Source organism: Vulpes vulpes, chromosome 7, assembly GCF_048418805.1.
Source record: "Vulpes vulpes isolate BD-2025 chromosome 7, VulVul3, whole genome shotgun sequence".
NCBI lineage: Eukaryota > Metazoa > Chordata > Mammalia > Carnivora > Canidae > Vulpes > Vulpes vulpes.
The window spans coordinates 121,789,659-121,812,991 of NC_132786.1; the positions used below are offsets into that span (position 1 = coordinate 121,789,659).

The 23,333-nt window shown below is 37.9% G+C and overlaps 1 long non-coding RNA gene across 1 annotated transcript; it reads left to right on the forward strand.

The window, feature by feature from the left end:
• Nucleotides 1-470: 470 nt before the first annotated feature.
• Nucleotides 471-22,796, forward strand: LOC140599585 (uncharacterized). Its single transcript, XR_012002393.1, has 3 exons — nt 471-688; nt 21,360-21,449; nt 22,603-22,796. It is a non-coding gene; the product is annotated as an uncharacterized lncRNA (long non-coding RNA).
• The last annotated feature ends 537 nt before the right edge of the window (nt 22,797-23,333 follow it).

Below are 23,333 nucleotides of genomic sequence, written 5' to 3' on the forward strand. Positions count from 1 at the left end.
TACTGAGGCATTTTGGGGATGAGTCGTTTGGAGCTGGGTTCATAATCCTCTTACCTTTACTCTAAGACCTTCCAACCAGCAAGGCAAATACATGTAAAGATAATACAAGGAAAAAGGTTCACGATAAAAATAAACTTGTGTAACCCAGTGCGATTTGTCACAGACTGTCAAGGACCTAAGTAAGGGTCATTGCCCTCTGTTAGCATGATGCCTGGCTGCCTGAAGCACGTTCTCTGCTGCCAGGGGTTCGGAATGTAAGGCTTGCAGGGTTCAAGGTAGTTTACGTTCATTTAGGACCTAAGAAAGTGCCACAAAGAGATTACTCAAAGTTTACCCAATGAGAAGGACCGACGTAACTTTACGTTCTTCTTGGAGAGAAAACCTTGGGCTGTGGGACATCCTCCCACTGTACTTAGGACCGGGCTGAGGGTAGTCTGGCTGGGGTACACCTACCGCCTTATCCCCAGAGGGCTGACGGGCATACATGTGCTACAGCTGGGTTTGTCTGACACTTTGTTGTGCCCCGAGGAGTATGTGAGGAGGATCCAGCAGAATCTGGTTAGGATGGGATGGGCTCTTGATGTGCCCCCACCTCATCTAGTACAGGAAAACCAACATGGAAGCAAGTCAAAAGGGCCCACATCAAATATTGTGGACAGCTCTGGACAGCTGTAGCCTAGTGGAAAAGGTAGGTTGATACTAACATTTAATTTTGTTTTATGTTATTCATTAGAAACCAGTCAGAATAGAACTAACATGTGATTTATGGCTAGATAATAACAGTAATAATAAAGCAGGCCAAAAAAGTAGCGTCATTAAACTATTAGTTGACTTTCTTCCACTAAAGCTCTTCTAGAATACACCGAGGGCCTATTTTAGGATAAGAATGGAATTGATATTCTATTTCAGGAATTTCAGTGACTAATTTTGCTCAAACTGAAAAATGCGTGAACTCTCTTCACTTGCAGCCCCAGTTCCCTGAAGGTAATACAGGCCCACAATTCTTTATCAACAATTTTGAAAATCAAAAGTTTTTCAGAACTCATTTGGAAGCAATATCCAATCTGAACTGTCTTGGCAGCAAAATCAGATCTGAATAGACATGAAGCTGTTTAGAGTCTTTTATTTATCCCACTCAGTGTGAATTATTCAGACGTTTCTTAGCAGAAATATGAATGTGTTTAATTTGGGGTGCTACCCCAGATCTGGAAGGAGATGTCTGTCATATGCCCACTTTACCTTCCTTTTAATGACAAACTCTGCATCCTAAAACACTCCCAGTTTCAAAGGATTCAGATATTTGACTGTGGACTTGTAAATAGATAACAATGCCTCCCCAAACCCACAGAGGCTCAAATGCACTTTGAGGTGCAACCAGCCAGCAGCTTGATGTTTTATCTCCTATTGTCTGCACTTGACAAAAAAATGTTAAATTTTTGGGTAGATTTCAAAATAAATCAGAGTTGGTTATCATCATGCTTCTCCTCCCACCAGATAGATACAGAGTTGATTTTCCAGCTTTTAACTGCTAAAACCACCCTGGGTTTATTAAAAAAAAAAAAAAAAAAGAGTTATCCTATTTTATCCCAGGGATGGTGTCCTTTCTATTCAATGAAGGTGAAAGGAAAATGTTTAATTTACATTTTCGACTCCAACCAGCCAATTCTAGGATAGAGCACAGGGTACAAAAATGAGGTTTTTCTCAGACAGACAGTTCCAGGCTCTGGTCAAGCATAGCTCTCTTCAACAGGTAATAAATCCAAGACAAAGAATAGATGTTTCTTTTTAGAAGTTAGCGATGATCAAGTCATACTGCAGAGGATCACAGTTGTATTTCTTTTTATTTTCCTTTCTTCTCCTACTTAATTATTCAGTCCAATGCTCTGTAGAGGGTAGGTATGCTGGGGAATGCCAGTTAGAAATCTCAAATTGGTTTAACTGCTTTAGGTGGGGGAAGGGGTATCTCTTACATCTTTCATCTCCTCCTCCTGTGTTGTATTCTGGGTGCTCCCTTCTGTTCTCTTTCTACTGACTACTTTTATTATTTTATGTCAGTTGACTCTTTGTTTCGTATATTAAGACCCTTTCTACTTTGAGTAACCATGTTTTCATTTCTATTTTTTATAGTTGATCTGTTTTCATATATTCCTACTCTTGTTTGATAACTTTATGTTCTTGTTTCTAGGATGTTCTTCTATATTTTTGAGAGATTTAAGCACACTTATTTTAAACGCAGAATGCTATCTTATTTATATTTTATCATTTGTGAATTCTTATTTATGAATCTTAGACTGTCTCACATGGAAAAGATTTCCTTATAGTTTTCAATCATCAATTTACTTATCAAAATTTTCTCAATTGTAAAGGACCTTATGTTTATCAATACCTCTCCTGATCCAGTGGGATCATAGTTGCCTCATTCAGCTTTCTGTGTTGTTTAGCCTAATTAGGCTATTGGTTAGGGTGGGTTCTTAACCTTTTCTGTCCTTACTACTGTTCTTGCTAAATGACCTCATTGAAAATTTAATAATGTCCCTATTTCCTTTCCCCAAAAGATACCCAGATAAGCACATAACCATTTTATCGATAACTTCACAAAGTTTATAGGCCCCACAAAGCCTAGTCAGTCAGCCAGTAGGAGTATTTAGATCTCAGGTTACGAACTCTGGGTTAGAGATTTTGCTTTGTCTCATGTGGGTAGAAAAATTCTAGATATTTAACTTTCTTGCAGTATGCTAGTTACAATGATCTTGAAGGGTTTTGCTTGGGCCACAGATAAGTAATGCATTTTAATTTGAGGCATCCTTATAGGTGTGTAGTAGTAGTTTGTTGTGGTTTTAGTTTGCATTTCCCAGTGACTAATGATGTTGAGTATTTTTTCATATGCTTATTTACATTCTGCATACTTTTTGGGGGTTTTGATAAAGTGTTCAAATCTTTTGCCCATTATTTAAAAATTAGATTGTTTTCTTATTATTGGGATTTTAGAGTTCTTTATATATTCTCAATGCTAATCCGTTATCAACTACATGATTTGCAAATATTTTCTTTTCTCCCATTCTGTGGCTTCTCTTTTTATTCTTTCAAAGATCAGAATTTTAAATTTTTGATTAAGTTCAATTTTTCAACTTCTTTTGTGGAATGTGCTTTTGATGTTTCAAAGATTATGAAATCTCTCTCTCTCTCATAATCAAAGATTATGATTTTCTCTCCCTCTCTTTTTAAGTTTTGTAATTTTAGGCCTATGATCTATTTTAATTTTTAGGTATGGTATAAAGTTACTGCATTTTTAACTATGTTTTAAAAAATATTTTATTTCTACTTTTTATTTGGAGTTGTGGGGACCTGATTATGAACTTGCTTACTCTAGCAGATTGACCCCTAATTGGTGCTATATTACACACTGTTTTCATTCAATAGTTCATTTGCTTGTTATGCAAACTAATTATATATAGGCTAATTGGCTAGTTTGCAATTAAGAGAAAGAAATGACTGGCCATGCATGAAATACTGGTTAATGCAGAACAGTATGTAAATCATTTTTCCTGACTCTCAACAGACTGCCTGACTTTCCTAAACAACTGCACTGGGGGAGTTATTTGCATAATGAGACCAAACCCATACATTATCAAATGCAGATTTGTAATTAAGTAGTATGTATCAATGGAATATAAATAAATCAGAGCAAAGGTGATTAGAAAATTGAAAATGTACTGTCAGCTCATGCAAGGATCTCTTCAAAATACAGTATTTACGAAAAATATTTAATGACTACACATGTCATGATGGGAACTGATGGGTTAAGGGTTTTCTAATGTTGTATTGAGCTTTAATATATTTTTTCACCAAGTTTCTAATATTGAAAAATGCAGAAATTCATTCACACTTTTCTTAAGAGAATATAAAGAAGTTTATAAAACAAAAAAGTTAAAATCAATAAGTCACAGAGATGGAAAGTACAGGATAGGGAATATAGTCAATAATATTGTAATAATGTTGTATGATGACAGATGGTAACTACACTTATTGTGGTGAGCATTGAGTAAAGTAGAAAATTGTTGAATTGCTACATTGTATACTTGAAATTACTATAACATTGCATGCCAATTATACTTCAATAATGAAAACAAAAATAAATATAAAAATATGTTTCTTTGTGACCCAGAAAAAAGGGCTTCTTTTATAAAAAGCACATATTTTTAGAAGAGAAAAAAAATCAAAAGAAAACAAAGAAACTTAGAATGAGACAGTGATACCTGGAACACATGTGCATGACCGGTTTGAAAAATGCATTATCATTGCGATGCCACTTTATCTTTTGTATAAAAATCCCCAAAATCATAAAATGTAAATCATCAGGAAAAAAGTCTGCATTTTCACCTTTCTGGAAAATCACTGCTAACAATTTTAACTATTGTAAAGAGTTTTGTTTTTGTTTTTCTCTTTTTCTTGCAAAAAGTTTTTAACCAATGTTTGCCCTAAGATGGGAACTATGTTTCATTGAGAAAGTGCTTCAGGTAAAATATAAGACCTTAACAGGGTCCTGATATTGATGAAACTTTCTTTTTTTTTTTTTTTTTTTTAAGATTTTATTTATTTATTCATGAGAGACAGAGAGAGAGGCAGAGACACAGGCAGAGGGAGAAGCAAGCTCCATGCAGGGAGCCTGATGCGGGACTCGATCCTGGGTCCCCAGGATCATGCCCTGGGCTGAAGGCGGCGCTAAACCGCTGAGCCACCCGGGCTGCCCTTGATGAAACTTTCTATATAAAAAAGGAACAAAGGTTTACTTGTTACTTTGGAGAATAGGAGATGAGAGAGAAAATATGAGATCAGCTAGGGAGCAGACAACTGCCCATACCCTGTCGTGAACTTCCGCCCTCAATCCCAATCTCCTCAAATCTTCAGTAAAATGCGCCCACAAAACACAAAACATACATCACTGGACATCTTGTGAGCCTAATAAAGAAGCCAAATCCTCATCCTGGACTAATAGAGCACAAAGACAGAACATGAGGATGAAGACCCTGAAGAAGTGAGGACAGGAACTAGCAGAAACCACAGGATTTGTCTGACAGGACTGTAGAATTGGTGTTTGGACCAAGTTTAACCAGATCTCTAAGAGTCAAGGAGCCCCCAGTGAATTGGGGAGAGGGTGAGGAAACATTTATCCAGCCCAGTGAAAAGTGGAAATCTGGGGCCTCTGGATGAGAAATTTTGAAGATTTCCGAGATGGCGACTACAGAGTTATTAAATCACATGTGGAGGCCCCCTCTATAAGCTGGTCCTGTGCAATTGCCCAGGTCACATGCCCACGGAGCTAACCCTCAAAAGACACAACCTATAATTCCCGTGCCTGACTGTATGCTTTTCTCTTTCTCCTTTAATTGCCTATTTTTTGGGAAAAATGTCTCTTTTCTTCCAAAGGAAACACATGGTGAGACAGTGGAAGTTTACTTGGCCCAGACCTCTTTGCTTGCCATCTATCCTTGCTCATCTCAGCTTGGCAATATGGAATCACCCAAATCTCTTACATTGACCAAGACATGAAATCTCGCATGCACTACACTCTATTATGCCATTTACCTATTATTTCACATTTCCAATGAAACTTTCTTCCTACCTGATTGTTGTAGGAACAGGGTGGTAAAAAGAGCACATGCAGCAGGTTGTTCATATCACTTCACGAATCAATGAATTAACAAAGATTTCATTCTAGTGTCAGCTCTCACTGTTCCTGGGGAAGTCATTGAGAGGCTTCAGCTTCTCTTCAAAAAAAAAAATAACGAGTTGAGATAAATATCAAGTCTAACGCCATCAAGGTGGTTCAATATGTAGAAAGATAGCATTTAAAAAGAGAAAGAGCTGAGAAGATGGGAAGGGCTTACTTCTAGCAGGTGTTCTCTCTGCTTTGGAAAAGCAATATGCCATCTGTTGGAACAGGAAAAATTTCATAAACACAACTTCTTGATTTCCAACACAGAGTCAATTAATGGATAAACTTATAACTTCCACGTTATAAGTATCTATCTATCTATTATCTATCTATCTATCTATCTATCTATCTATCTATCTATCTATCATCTATCATCTATCTATCTATCTATCATCTATCTATCTATCTATCTATCATCTATCTATCTATCTATCTATCTATCTATCTATCTATCATCTATCTATCATCTATCTATCTATCTATCTATCTATCTATCTATCTATCATCTATCATCTATCTATCTATCTATCTATCTATCTATCTATCTATCTATCTATCTATCATCTATCTATCTATCTATCTATCTATCTATCTATCATCTATCTATCTATCTATCTATCATCTATCTATCTATCATCTATCTATCTATCTATCTATCTATCTATCATCTATCTATCTATCTATCTATCTATCTATCTATCTATCATCTATCTATCCTACATGTTCAAATCTACCATTATGCTATTTCCTACATAGAAGATGTGCCTGAGGAGGTTCGGGTGTGACTGTATCTAGTTGTGCATCCAGACTATTAACTGGGTAAGAATTGAGGTCAAGGTTTGTAACCCTGTGTCTTGGTCTTCATGCAGACCAAAATTAGTTGTCCTCGTGAGCCATCTCTTTAAGTACGATGTGTACCCCCAAAGCATGCAAACTGCTGTTATTTCCCAAAGAAGTAGCAGTAGAAGCAAGCAAGTGTCCAGAAAAACAAATGCCATTGTACAGGATCCAGTGTGGAGCTAAAATACAAAGTTTCTCTTGAAAGGAGGCTTCACGTATCAACAGACAAAAATCAGGATGTTAATCACCATTACTAATAGTAGGTGATCTAGATTCTTTTGGAAATTTAAAAATTCATTTTGGGCCACAGTCAACAAGGGAAAGTAATGGCCTCCTTATTTGCCCTTAAATATCTACATCACGCTCTCTCTCTTCAGAAGTGGAGATAGAACTGATGAAACATCTTCCCAACAAAGTTTCACATAATTAAAGCAGACTAATAGGAAATTTGGAATGTCACTTCATGGATGAGTCCAATACAATCTAGTGAACAGACTTTTCAAGGCAAACATAATACCATTCTATTTTTTCCCCTCACTTTTTCCCATTCAGGATTATCAGCAAGATGGATGATTCAAAGAAGACAATTCTGTCTGGGAAAACAATTGCAGTGGGGAAAAAAAAGACCCTGCAAAATTCCATAAAGTTGAAAAAACAGTTTATATACTTTAGTAGGAAAGGAAAGTAAACATAGAGCCAATGATGACGCAGTAGAAAGACAACTGGACATCACCGAGTTTTAGAGATTTGAATTGTAGCTTTGTCACTTACTAACTTTGAGGCTTTAGACAAGTTTTAAAACTACTCCAGGCCTCTTTTTTCCACCGCGTAGGGATCTGATAATCTGTAGCTCACAGGGGATGTTGTGAAATCCATCCAGAGGAACACCACCACGTTTGTATTTGTCACACGAGTAATGTGCATTCTCCCACAAAATTAAAATCCATAACTGTGTGCCCTTCTATGTAATTAATTCTTTGAGAAATGAATATTGAATACTATTGTTTATTGCATATTTTACATTTAAAATTACCTTCATACATATGTATATTTTAAATATATAAAATGATGCATACGACTCCTTATGGGCTGAGGGACTTTCATGGGTAATTTTATCCATATGTGATTTTCAGCTTATTAAAATGATGTCAGAACACAATGCCCATGTAAGATGTAACTCCACGGCATCCGGAGGTGTTTTGCCAACCATAAAGGTTTAAAAGGTTAAACAGGTATAAATATATTTTTTTTATTCATGAGAGGTGCAGAGAGAGAGGCAGAGGCACAGGCAGAGAGAGAAGCAGGCTCCCTGCGGGGAAGCCTGATGCAGGACTCGATCCCAGGACACTGGGGTCATGCCCTGAGCCAAAGGCAGAGCCTCAACCACTGAGCCACCCAGGTGTCCCGGTTAAATAGGTATAAAATGTTATTAATATTTTGTTTCACTGAGGAGAACAACACAAATACAACAAGAAAAAGGAAGAAAAACAAACACACCTTACAGGAAAGTTTTGTCATATTATTTTTCTTAACTGCCCCAGTTTTCTATTTAGATGAAATAATACTGCAATTTAGAATGTGCTGCCTTTAATCCTGAAAAAGGATATTTGTATTCAGTTAAATCTCTGTGAGCTTATCAAAAGTGGTTTAATTTTTTTAAAGATTTTATTTATTTGTGTATTTATTTATTTGAGAGGGAGAGAGAGAGAGAGAGAGAGAGAAGCAGGGGGAGCAGAGGGAGAGGGGGAAGCAGGTTCCATGCTTAGCAGGGGCCCACCATGGGGCTTGATCCCAGGACCCTCAGACCACGACCCAAGCTGAAGGCAGATGCTTAACCTATTGAGCCACCCAGGTGCCGCAGAAGTGGTTTAAATTTAACACAATATTACAGTTATTAGTTATTAGAAATTCACCTTTAAATAATAAACAGCTTAAAATCTTGAAGAGTCACTATTAAAGATATGAGATGAATAACCAATTTGAGAATCCTCTTATTTGCTCCATGATTGCTGGAACTTCACTAATAATTTTCAAATTAACTGGCTATTCAACCAAAATTAATACATAAATACCTGTCTTACAAAGAATTTTTAAAAAGAACATTAAGTTATAATTTACCAAATGTTGGAGCCACAGAAATTGTAAAGATAATTTTCACTCTCTTTTACAATTTAGAAACAGAAAGTGTAAAAGGTCAAGTGGCCTGTTCAAGGCCGAGCACATTATCACAGAGAAAATGGACGTGGAGGCAGGAAAGTGGGAAGCCAGGGAGGACAGGTCGGCAAGGCAAGGACAGCTGGGACAGCCTGCACGCGAATGCCACCTCCGCCAGACATCCGAGCTCTGGGCTGGTCCTGGAAGGCTCCAGAATAAATGGGGGAGGCCACAGGAAAGCATGCAAGGACGTGACCTCTACACTCCAGCGTTTTCCACAGCGTTTAGGGAAATGCTGCATGTGCTCTATCAGTGAGCATCACATTGCTATTATATGCTAGCCAGCCACTTCCTTGGTTTTATTTCCATTTTTTGTAGACTGATTTTTAAAAAAGATTTTATCTATTTATTTTGAGAGAGAAAGAACACAAGTCTGGGGAGAGACAGAGGGTAGAGGGAGAGAGAGGATCTCAAGCAGACTCTGTACTGAGCAGGAACCCGATGTGAGCCTTGATCATGACCTGAGCGGAAATCGAGAGTCCGTCCCACGCTTCGCCAACTGAGCCACCAGGGGCCCCTGATGTTTGTTTGTTTTGATTCTTTAACTTGTGTTCCAATATGATCACATCTTAATCCCAAGGTTGGTTTTTTTTTTTTGAAGTCTCTAGTATATTTATTTGTATAAAGAGTAAACAAAGTGCATATAGAGTAGCCACAGACAGACAGACACAGACAGACACCTTGGTGATGTTGGGTTATTGAATAAATTTAAATGGCAAGTTTATTGTTGCCATTGCATCAATCCAGAACTCTTTTTCAGGCTCAAAAGGTGAAAAGTAATGATATCAAACAAATGCTAGACAGCATTAACAGAAAGATTTTTCAGACTCTTGGTCATAAAGTTCTTATGGTTCACACTGAATCAGAGAGTAGACATTTTTGATTACTCAGCTACCTCCAAGCAAACTGAACACTGTCTAATAGAACACTGACTGGTTGCATACAGCATCCAAAACCAATGCTGGAACAAGTGGTAGAGTTATAAAAGGATACACATGAACATTTCTTAAAAGCACATATGATAATATCATAGGGGTAGCCGTTACCCTCAAGGGTTTCTGTGGTACGTGGCCTGCAGGAACATGTACAAACGTCAAGTGAGACCATCTTAGGTATGAATCCTGTCTCCAGAATTGACTAGTCAGGTGCCCCGAATCAGGAAACTCATTTTTGGAGCCTCCATTTCCTTCCCTGTAAAATGAGGATAATAATGCACAGTAGATGTGCGGATTAAGTGATAAAATGCTTATCACAAAGTTGGCATTCGATACATGGCAGCTCTTTATCTCCAAGACATCAGAAGTTTCTCATTTTCCTCAAAGAGAAGAAATAGCAACTTCAAAGAGAAGAGTAATGACTGTTCCATGGGGAAAAAAATCTTGTTTCAATAGTCATAGTGATTTGTCTTTTTTTTTTTCATGATTTTCTCTGACTTTCCAGCATTTATGCAGCACTTTTCAGATCATACAGTATATATATTTTTTGAGATATGATTGGAAAATAAGAATTGTATATATTATGTTATGTTACATTAACATATGCTAACTTGGTTATATTATATTATACAATGTGGTTTATTTTTAAATTTTTTGAAAGATTTTATTTGTTTATTTGAGAGAGAGAGAGAGCACAAGTGAGAGAGAAAGAGAGAGCACAACAGGGGGAGGTGAAGGGGCAAAGGGAGAGGGAGAATCAGGCTTCCCACTGAGCAGGGAGCTTGACGTGGGGCTGGATCCCAGGACCCCGGGATCATGACCTGAGCTGAAAGCAGACGCTTAACCAACTGAGCCACCCAGGCGTCCCTACAGTGTGCTTCTTGAAAAGGTGTGCCACATGATGATTGGATGGGCACATATATTGTGAAAGGGTTACCACAATCAAGTTAATTAACATAGTCAACACCTCACATAGTCACTATTTTTGTGTGTATGGTGAGAACACTTAAGACCTACTCTCTTAACAAATGTCAAGTTTACAATACAGCACTATTAAGTACAGTTATCAGGTTGTACATTAGAGCTTCAGTACTGACTCATCTTAACTGAAAGTTTGTACCCTTTGACCCATTTCTCCCCATTTTTCTGACCATCCCCAGCCCTTGATAAGCATTGGTCTATTTTCTAGTTCTATGACTTAGATATTTTTAGATTCCACATACAAGTGCAGTAGTATCTGTTTGTATTTCACGCAGTGTAATGCCCTCCAGGCTCATCCACATTGTCACAAAGGGCATAATTTCCTTCTTTCTTATGGCTGGGCTATATTCCATTGTGTGTGTATATATATATACATATATATATTTTATATATATATATATATATACACATTGTGTGTGTGTGCATATAATGTATACACACACACACACACACACTTTTTAAAATCCATCCATTCATTGACAGATGCTTGTTTCCATGTCTTGGCTATTGTACATAATCCTATAATGAACATGCAAGTACAGATATCCCAAGCTAGTGATTACCTTTCCTTCTGATATATACCCAAAAGTAGATTTCTGGATAATATGGTAGTCCTACTTCTAATTTTTTGAGGAATTCCGCACTGTTTTCTGTAGTGGTTGTACCAATTTACATTCCCACCAGTTGAATGCAAGGTGTCTATTTTTTCCATATCCTCACCCACACTTGTTACCTCTTTTTATTAGTAGTCATCTTAATAGGTTTGTAGTGATAACTCATTGGGATTTAGAGTTGCATTTCCCTGATGATTGGCGATGGTGAGTATCTTTTCCTATATCTGTTGGGCATTTGTTTATCTTCTTGGAAAAATGTCCCTTCAGATACTTTACCTTTTTTTTTCTTTTTTGGAACTGAGCTGAATGAGTTCCTTATATGTTTTAGATGTTAGCCTCTTATCAGATATATGCAAATATGCAAATATTTTCTTCCATTCCATAGGTTGTCTTTTAATTTTGTTGATTGTCTCCTTTGCTGTACAGATTCATTTTGGTTTGATGTTGCCCTACTTATTTATTTTTGCTTTTGCTGCTGTATGTTTAGTGTTATATCCAAAATATCATTGCCAAGACCAATGTTAAGAAACTTTTTCCTTTTGCTTTCTTCTAAGGTTTTCATTGTTTCATGTCTTACACAAAACATTTACTCCATTTTAAGTTATTTTTTTGTGAATGGTGCAAGGTAAGGGTTTAGTTTCATTCTTTTGCATGTGGATATCCAGTTTCCAACACCATTTATTGAAAAAACTATCCTTTCCCACTGTGTACTCTTAGCACCCTTTTCAAAGACCAGTTGACTATATATGTGTGGGTTTATTTCTGGGCACAATGTGTGTGTGTGTGTGTGTGTGTGTGTGCATGAGAAAAGCCTTGTTTCTCAGTTTATTCAGTGAGAACATGAGCAAGGTCCAAAGAAAACATGTTATTGTTATTCTAGAAAGATTATTGTAATAGATTATTTATCTTGCTATTTCTTCCTGTAAAAAGGAGTAAGAAAGACTTTTTTAAGGGATAAAAACTGTAATCACTAGATATGTGTTATATAATCTTAGGCACCATCCTTTGGGAATGTGCATTCTATCAAGTTCTACCCTTACTGAGATGCTTAGTGGCTAAATAGTTTCCTTTGTCTGTCACACAATCTTAGGGCAGAATCTGACTTGGTCATTTAGGCTCCCAACACAACTCTGAGTAATGGTAATTGCGGATGTCAAGGAACATTAACGTTTTATACTAATTCCCAAACAAGATTCAATAGAAAACAAGAAGTCATTAAAGCATCCAGGTCTAGAGGAGTAGCAAACAGTGTGCCAACAGTGACACTTGTGTACTGGGCTACGTCTGGGGGGTCTGAAGAGTGATTTCACAAAATAGAGACCAGCCAAGAGGACAGGATGCTTTTGCTGCTTAGAAAAAGTAGAGATAATCTGAGGGTTAGTGTTGTCATTCCAATTTATCTCAATTTCGGCATTACTCAATTTATCTGTATAAAAGGTAATGAGCTTTTATGTCGTGGTGGGAAATAGCGTGAGACAAATGAAAACAACCCTTCTTAAAGGCTCTCCTGATCACACAAGCTGGAAATGGACCTTTTTGTTTTCCCTCTTCACTTGTATTAGTTTTTATTCATTCTTTCTTAAAAAGAAGTGAATTGTGTGTGTGTCTTGTCCTTCCCTCTGAGGTATGTATTTGTTGAGAACAGGTAACTTTGTTCTACATATTTTTCTGTCGCCCACACACCTCACATACTTCTTTATATACAGAAAATAATAAAAATGTATGAAGTGAGCATGTAAATGGATAAGTGGAAGCAGTGCTTTGGGCCCAGTCAAAAGAGTAATCATGAAATGAGAGTAAGCAAGAGAACAGTAGCCCAGAATATAACTTTGCCATAAAGCATGGAATCACTATAAGCCTGCAAAGCATTATTACCAGGTCAGTCTCAATTCTCCACTTTTCCTGCCAAATACTTTACTTCTTTAGCTTTTCCTCATGCACGTGGTTTTTTACTTCTTTATCGTCTTTACTTTTTATTTTTGTTTCTTTATAAGTTAGCTCTTTGTAGCTAAAAATTTCATTGAAATTGAGCAATTGTGACTTTCTTTAAATAAGATCATAAAACTATGAGAGTTGATGAGTTTTTTTCTGAATTCTGTTCAGACGTTCTCAGTCCTCGGTCATTACTAATGTTGATAATACTAATTGTACTTCCTTGTGGAGTCCTGCTTGACAATACATGATACAATTAATCAAAAGCAAAATGAAAGCAAATCGTGGTCGGGCTAATTCTTTTCATAATGAGTAATATACATTGATAGATGATTTTTGTTAATGAGAAGTTCACATTACTTTATAAATTTGACCTTCCCTTCCTTGCAAGCATCTGGTAAGGATTAGTTTCCCTGTCTTTGGAGGAATTGAGGCTCAAGATTGCACAGGGATAGTCCTGACAGGGCCCAGTTGCAGACTTCTAAATTAATATAATCTATCTCCCAGATCATTTGTCTTCCTATAGAAACCTATTAAGTGCCTCTGGTATAAAGACAGACACTCATCAATCACATAACAGATGTGATAACAAGCTTGCAGTGAGGCTATATGAAAACAGAGCGACTAGATGAACACATTGCTCTGCTCCCTGGCTGTAAGGTGGACTCATACACCCTCCAGAAGGACCCAGAGGCTACTTCTCCTTCTTCCCCCTACATCTCGCCAGGACACAAATTTTACAATCATTCTAATTGGCCTCAAACACCACTTAAGACTGGAATTCTTTGTGGGGTAGAAAGACTCCTGACTCCTTTCTAATAATTTTCTGTTCAAAATATAGAAAAGAGAGAATGGCGAGTATTGTTAAGGGAATAATAGGGAATTAGGGAGATACTGTCATTTTTAAAATGGTGTTATATCTTCTCTTTTGTTCTTGGGACAGTAATCTGAACAATGCCACAAGGGAGTTATACACAAGATGAATAATAACTGAACAATGGACTTTCAAAACAGAATAGTGTTTCCCATCAATATCCCCAAAGTGTATGAAATAGTATTATGTTATTGGAGAAGAGCCTTCACAGTTTTCATTTGGTTATTAGAGTTTTCATTTTTCGTTTGTTTTAAAATCAAGACCCCTTTCAACAGAAAGTGGAAACCACACTGTTTCCAACTGGAGAAGAATGCCTCCTGCCTAATGCTTCTGTTGATGGCATACAAGTATTTGTATAAATGGTTGATTCTGCAAGCAGTGATCTAATAATTCTTGTTTTGCTAGGAAACAATTTATTCTGAAACGATGTCTATTTAGCCCCCCTCAAGACTGAAATGCTCATTATCCTTCTTAGTCTTTGTGGACCCCATGAAGACCCTGCAAGACAATTTATAGTGCCCTAAAGCTACCACCACCAGAGGAAAGAATTGCCCTTTATTTTGAAAGCTGACTAGAGAATGATCTCTATTGATCTCTGAAGTAATATTCAGGTTTTAACATCGGGTTATGTTTCCTTAAGTCAATAAACGAAAAATGAAGTAACCCTCAACCAATTCCGTGTTCTTGTGATGACGGGATTGCTATGCCTTCCGCTGGCACCGCGCGGGCAGCTTGCTGAGGAGGCCAACTCCCCAAGTTCTGCTGTCAGGGAGGAGGTTATCCAAGCCCAGAAACAAAGCTGTTCTGTCAGCCAAAATACCAGTTCAGCTGCGTTTGCTATGGCAGAAATAAATGTTCCCTTCAGATCCAGCCAACGTGAGAAAAACAAGGAAATTACAAAGGGTGGTTTTAACGTTAAGGAGACAGGAGGTTAGGAGGCACGGAGAAAGTTTTAATTGTTTCACAAACGTCTCCAGTAAACCATCCTTAACAGTTAGGCCTACAAAATCACCACCAGGACATTTCAGAGCAGAGTATCTTAGACGTGGAACAAGAGAAGCAAGCAGGCTGCACGGTCCTCCGAAAATGCATTTAGAGAAATTACCAGAATAGCACAGATGCTAGCGAAGCACACAAGCTTTCCTCCTTTTCCCCAGCAGGTGAATTTATGCAAACAAGATACTATTCTGAAAATAAGCCATCCCCTTTTAAAATAACATTTTAACTAAACACAGCCATAAATAAGTCTTCAATACAAAGGGTGACGTCAGCCTCCTGTAACTCTGGAAGTGATTTGAGGAGAAGCAGAAAATCCACAAATCCTGTGAATTTTTAACCTTGTTCTGAAGACTGTATTAGCACATCACTAAATTAAAGGAGGTACTTTTCTTCCTACCTCTTTGAATAATACAGTCATTTTATGCAATAGCTCTATGGTTTGTCATGTCCAGTAGAGAGTCTTTGATACCGGCATGAGGGGCTCGGCCTTAGCCATTTTCTCCATTTGGCCTACAAATTAAACATACGTAGGTGGTTATGCATCTATCTCTCTGTGATATACATTTATTACTTACGTATCTGTGTATGTGCTTATATCCCAGCTTATCCCATGAAAACTTTAGGTGCTAACAGTAAAGACATGCAATAGGTTGCAAAACAAAAAATTAAGACTGTAAAACAGGAGAACTCTAAATTAGCATAAGAAATGTAAGTGGGCTAGAAGAAAGCATTAGGGAGAACATATGGTGCTTAACCAGGCAACAGACTTCTACTTAGTTGCTCTAGCAGGGCCATGAACTTGGTTCTGAGCTTTAGGAATGACAATATAATCACGTAAACGGAGACAATTAAATTGTTTTCATTATATATAAAGATCAAAAGCAAGACACAGAAGGTTTTCAGGAGGATCACCGCCTCTGCGTACCAGTTACCTCCTAAGACATTCTGTCCAGAGTCTTTGCGTTGGGCATACGTCACAGACAACACCATAAGCACAAGCTAAATCAATATAATCTATCTCCCAGATCATTTGCATGACTGACTCCCAGAGTCATGCATGGAATAAGCACAGCAGAGTCATGCATGGTAGTGCGTCCTGAGGAAAGATGAGAGCATGATCTCCCATTTCCACTCAGGGAAACTGTTCTTCTTGACATATTCATGGGACGGGAAGGTAATATTGTCCACGCACAAAGAGTTCGGATGGGTGGTTTGGCCCAAGGGTGGAACATATTGTGCCTGTCGTCAAATAGTTGGACTACATGAACATACGTGCAGGGAAATCTAGTGTCAAAAGTGACCTTATAGAAAGTAATAGTTTTTTATTGAGCTGCTACCATAAACCAGGTGCTTTGTTTATGTGCATTTTCTACACATTTGTCCTCAGATTCTTCAAAATAATTACCATTTCCGCTTCCATATTTTACAAAATGAGGACATGGAAACTGGAGAGAATTTAATATACCTATCAAAGAGGGGTGTGTGTGTGTGTGTGTGTGTGTGTGTGTGTAACCTATATATTTAAAATTGACAAAATTAAAAGAAAAAATGAAAATCCGCCAGCATAGTGGAATATTTGAATACAGCTCTCTCAATAAGTGATAGATCAAATGGGCATAAGGCAGTACGAACAAGAAGATTTGAGGGCAACAACAGCATTGCTTCGCTGCAAGATTTCTCAAGTTTCCTTGATGGCTCAGTACCAGACCTCGTGAATGATAATTTCCAGGAGAGAGATCCAGAAAGCTGTATTTTTAAGAAGTGCCTCAGATGATTCTTATCTTACAGGAGATTTGGTAAACACCGATTTAATGAATACGCAGAAACTCCTGAGCCTGGTTCTTTTCAAGTTACAAGGAACATTTACCAAAATATGAAACATTTACCATGACAATGCCTTGGCCATTTAGTAAGTTAGAGTAGATTCCAAAGAATTGATTTCACATGGAATTCCACCTCTGACCACAATTAAACAAAAATGAAATTAAAAAATTAAAATTAAATTTCACACCCATGCATACACATGCAGAACAAAACAAAAATAATTTTGGAAATTTAAAAATATGTTTTTAATAACTCATGGTTTAAGGAAAAATTGGAAATTCAAAAATACTTAGAATTGCACAATAAAGAAAACACTATAACTCCGAATTTTGGAAATGTCGGTGAGTGGTATGTAGTGGGAAATTTTTAGGTTGAAAAGCTGTCTTAGAAAAGAAGAAGAAAGTCTGAAGATTAATGATCTAAGCATCTATCTTAAAAACCTGGGGAAGAACAGAAGAATAAACTCAAAGGAAGTCAAAGAAGAGTAAAAACAAAGGCAGAAAATAATGAATAGAAAACAAAGATGAGAGGATCATCAAAGCTAAAAACTGGTTTTTGAAGAGCCCCCCCCCCCCCAAATTGACAGCTCCCTGGAAAGTTTCATCAAGAAAACAACACATAAGTTTCAAAGAAACACTTTCAAAAATGAAAAATTACAGGTACTGGAGAGAAGAAAGAAAAAAAAAATGCTTTGATGCCACAAATTTTGAAGACTTTGAACAAATGGATATTTTCCTAGGATAATATGGTTCATCCAAATTGAAAATGTGATGACATAGAAAATGTGAGTAGCTTTGTAACTATTAGAGCCATTAAACAAGGATTTTGTTTTTTAATTCCCAGGGAGAAGATGCCATGCACAGATGATTTTAGAGATGAATTTTACCAAATGTGCAAGGGAGAGAACTCCAACCCTGGCACAGAAAAAGAGAGAACATCCCACAATTCATTTTATGGGGCTAAATAACTTTGATGACCACAGCAGAACATTATAATCTTGAGAAAAGACACTTAGGGACTAGTCTTACTTACAAATATGGATCCACTGTTTTTTTTTTTTCAGTAACAAGCTATTTCTATGATTTTATTAGTGCTATAACATAATTATTTTTTTAATGACATAATATAATTCAAGTTATATTATTAGTGCCTAAAAGCTGAGCACTGTTATATCTTCCTGGTGAATTGAAAGTTTGATCATTAGGTACGGAACATTTTTATCTCCACTGGCGAATTTTGCCTTAAATTATATTTATGTATTATAAACTAACTGTATCAGCTTTCTCTTAATTAGCCCTTTTCAGGTACATCTTTTTTGTTATCTTTTCCAACTTTTCTGCGCCTTTAGTTTTAGACATGGCTTTTATACACACATTTAGCTGGACTCTTCTTATTTTAGTCCAGTTAGACAATCTATGTATTTTAAGAGGAGAGGAATCAGTCTATTTACATGTATTTTGGTTAATTGCTGTCAACAGTTTGGATTTTCTTTGTCCTGCTTTTTCTTTTTCCCCTTTTTCCCCTTTCTTGTCTTTTTTTAAAGTTCAAGGCTTTCCTTATCATTTAAGTTTTTTCTCTTTCTACTGGTTTGGATGTTCCTGACTCTATTTTTGATCTTAGTCAAAACTCTTCCAATTTTACCCTGCTTCCATAACAAGACTTAACTTACTACAAATATTTACCTCCTCCTGAGTAGCCCCTGGTCCCATGAATATTTACCTCCACCCACCACATATACTACCTTCCAGCTTTCATGCTATTTTGTTCATTATAGTTCTTTGCCACGTCCAGTGATTTTTATTCTCCAAATTGAACATAGTTATTTTTGCTTTGTTCAATGTTTTCTTAGATTTATTCTAATCTTTTTAGTATTTTCTTGATTCGCCTGTCTCTCTTGCAATCTGAGACTCCTTCCTGGGAATTTTTTTTTTTTTTAATCTCTCTAGAACCCATCCTTTACATTTTCCTTGACCGAGAATCTATTTTTGTTTTTCTAAAAATGTCCTTCTTTTACTCTCTTTTATGAATGTTTGTATTAAGCATTTTGTATTTGCTACTTCACCTACCTTCCGCCTTCCATCTTTGCGGTTGAGAAGAAAGGCCATTAGACTAATTATTTCTCCCTTTTAGCAAGCCTATCTTTCCTCTCCTCACTGGCTGCTTTTACAATCTTTTATTTTCTCTTTGGATTTCCCTGGTTATGTTTTGATATGTAATTTTTTTTATACGTCATGTTTTGAATTCACTAGGTCTGCTCGATCTGAAGATAGATGCGTTATCCATTCAGGAAAAAAGCTCCCATATTTACCTTTCAAGAAGTTTTCTCTTCCTCTTCCCTTTTTAAATTCTTTCCTTTTGGACCTCCAGTTGGATGTATTTTGGGCATTTATCCTCCATGTTTCAGCTTCTTCATACCTTCTGTCTCTTTGTCTCTCTGTGGTGCGTGTTGCGAATGATTTTAGGCCCCGTCATCTACTTTGCGTGGACAACAGGCCTTTAGACAATAGGCTTGAGCAATGGAGACTTGATCAAGGCCAACGGGCCCACACTGACCCGGACCCCCTGGCTGAACACAGGTCCCTCCGGTGATGCACCTCAACATAACCATCGGCCCTACCTGACCACTGGGCTACTTACAACCAGTCACAGTTCCCCAAAAAGGGAAGACTCCATGCACCCCCATACCTCCTCATCTTCCCACTTCCAGCACAACCCGTCCCCTGCCTCATGGCAGATAGCCTCTCCTCTGCTGTCCTGCCCACTGCTGCCTTGTAGTTTATTCAATAAACTTCCAGCTCCTTCACTCTGCCTCAGGTGAATCCTTTCACTGCCCATGCCACCGGCTTCCACCCAACAGTTACCCCACATTTGGGGGCCCCCATCCAATTGGAGAGACACCACAGTTTGTGATTTTCCTTTTCAGTTAATTCTGATTTACTGTAATCATCTATCGAGGGTTATAATTTCAATGATTTTACATTTCATCTTGAGAAGTTTTGATTTTTGAAAAATAGGACTGTTTTTAAAAAATACTCTCCTTTTCCTTATGGTTTTAATTCTCTATTCTATGTCTTAAGCATATTAAATATGCTTTTTTGGCATGTTTTTGCCCAATAATTTCAATATCTGAAGTCTAAAGGTATTTAGTTTTGATGGGATTTTGTTGTGTGTTTGTCTCACTGATTCCTAGTTTTGGTGCTATTACCTGGTATGTGTTAGAACTTTGTTTTCTAGTATGAGTTATATTCATTGCAATATTATTTATGAGAATGTTTTGAGGTCTGGATTGGGAGGCATTCTTCCAGAAAGGATTTCCTTTTGCTTCCACTAGGCATATGGACACTGCCAACTCTGGTGTACTTTGTTACGATTATTGAATTCAGGTCGTAGAAGACAAGGAGTGTAGTGTCAGCCCCGAACCCCCATAGGTACTGGCCCTTGGCTATGGATTCTCAGGGGAGATATAGTTTGCCTTTCTCCAAAGCCAAGACTGACAGGTCCTCATGGGCAGGTTTTGTATGTCATTTTTTATTCCTACCTCCCTCTTTCCTGGAGGATATAGTCCTTCCTGGGCCTGTACTCTGTACCATGGACCTCCAACTTGACCCCCACCCAGACTCTGCCAGCATGCATGCATGCAAGGCCTTGCCTCTGGGTTCCAATGTGGCCATGAATCTGGAGATCTGGCCTTCCTCCTCCTCCTCCTCTTCCTCAGAGCTGCATGGCCTCAAAGTTTTGTTACCTCTCGTCTCATGCTCTTACATCACATTCCTGCCTCAGAGAATTTTTCTCACTTTTTTTGCAAATTCATTTATGACTTGTGAAGAATGTGTACATAATATTTTATGCAGCATATCAGTGTTTGGCAGGTTTTAAAGATCTCTAGTCCATCCTAACGGTGAAAATAGAAGCTCAGGTATATTTCCTTTTTTTCTTTTTTTTTTTCAGGTACATTTCCTTAATGGCACCTAATGTGGGTCTTTCAACTCTGGACTCGATAAATTCAAGATTTGTTAGGAACTACAAAGAGTTTTCTGTTTAGTTTAAACATAAGCATATATACAAATAACTAAAACATACGCAGGTAAAGCTGGAGAGTAATCCCACCATGTGATGGTTATTGGTGAACTCTCGCCCAGGAGCGGCTGAAAGAGTCTGCAGTTGTCATGAGCAATCAGTAGTGCCTATTGATTTTTCCTCTTTAATGATGCTGAGCCACACTAGGCCACAGTGCAGCTTCTGAGGTCTTGCAGTCTTCATGCCTGTGGTGGGTCTGATTTTAGTCTCCAGTGATTATAGGCCAAAGCTCTAGCCATTCTGTGGCTGTTGTGACTCCCTATATCGTGCATGTGCTCAAAACGAACTAACTTGCAGTTGCCTCGCACTCATGGGTTCAGTTGGCTTGAAATATTCTCCATGTATTGTTGTAGTGAGAAGAAACCTATCGGCTCCTTGAGTTTTGATGGGAAAGAAACAAAACCATGATCGGATCCTGGGGCAACATAATAAGGATGGTATAGGTGAGTTTGGGGTTAAAGCCCAGGGCCTTTTTTTCTCTATGTACTCTTCTTTGTCTGAAAAAGGTGACATCTGTGTTAGTTAGGCTATAGGTTCAGCCGCTGTGATTGGGAGACCGCTGGGTAGTGCCAGCCAGACCACGCACCAGCCAGAACTCAAGGTTCTGCTGCTAGGGGAGGAGGAGGGCACAGTGGAGACGGGAACAACTAAGCCTGTGGGGAGAGTGGTAACGGGAGTCCGTGCTGGATGAGTGAGTTGTGGGCAGATCATAAAGAATCCGAAGTTGAACACGTTAGCCTTAGTCTGACAGGTCAGGGAAAACCACAGAGGGGTTTAAGCATTGAACAGAATGTTCATATCATGTGAAATAATAAAGTGCAAGCACCTCCCAGGGAAGGCCAGAGATAAGAGCGGTACCAAAACCAATTTAAAACTGTCAGATCTACATTCCAGCTGGGGACGCCTGGGGGCTCAGCGGTTGAGCGTCTGCCTTTGGCTCAGGGCATGACCCTGGGGTCCTGAGATCGAGTCCCACATTGGGCTCCCCACGGGGAGCCTGCTTCTCCCTCTGCCTGTGTCTCTGCCTCCCTCTCTGGGTCTCTCATAAATAAATAAAAAAAATCTTAAGAAAAAATAAAAAAGAACTACATTCTACATGCTTAGTACTCACATATTCAGTCTTTCCCTGATGTACGTTTCATATGTGCATCAAAACAAGCTTGTTTTTAATATAAACCATTCACACTTGCAGTGTGGCAAATATGTATTTTTAGAGCATTTAGTGAGTGGGAAAAAGAGCCTTTTGTGACATACTTTGGTTTCCATTATCTGTCTGTTGAAATCCCTTAAAAGGGAATACCTCACATTTACCACAGGATGATAGCTTAAATTCAATTTAATACTCATCTTTATTCTTAATATTCCCTTGGGTCATTTCTCAAACAATAAATTTAGTTAATTGGGTTGACACAGGAAGTCAGGAGTAATTTCATCTGCACATCCCTCTTTGTGAATAGGCAAACTGTAGCCGTTAGCTCTTCAGTCCCCTAGAAGAAAACTCTGACCTAAGCACAAAGTGCTTAGCTACTGAAAACTTTAAAAGAGAGTCAAATTGTGAGTTCCTCCTAACAACATATTTTTGGTATTTCTACACAGGCCTTCTGCGAAAAGATTTTAAAGGACTTCACTGATGTTTTGACAAAGTGTCACTTCACTTGGTTAATGACAAGGAAATGAAGATGTAGGTTGGCTGTCTATAACATTCAACATGACTGAGTTAGCTATTTTCCTGTCTGCTCTGATTTTGTTTTTAATAAATATTAGCCCATTAGTGACACAGCAGTCACTCGTTTTTGTCATCGATTGAGCGAAATAATAAGATCCAGTTACTTGGCTTGATTTCCATGCGGACCAAACCGGCTGGGCAATATTCCACTTGTTGGAAAGGAAATGATCGTCTGGTCGTGTCCCTTTGTAATAATTGACACAACTTGGTGATGAACTCATACCCGACCAATTTTATGTCTTGCTACAACTGACTGATGAGCCATTGAGCCTGCAAATAATTTAATTCCACTTCTGTGACATTCAGAGCTAGCCAACTGTTTCTCAAACTGTGAGGCTGTGAGCACTCAGCATTCCTCTCTTACTGAACATCTGATTTCTTTCCACTCTATTTCCATGTCAGCACATTATACTTTATCCTTTATTTTTAGGCATCATGCTCTTGCCCTCTTCCAAATGAAAGAAGAAGAAAAAAAAACACTCCATCACTTGGCTTGAGAACCTGTATATTAGGAAACAAGCCTGCATTTCTCTGTTAACAATCAGAAAACCTAAAGGGTTTGTTCTGTTGTTTAGCTGGTATTAGCAGGTCCACTGGAGGA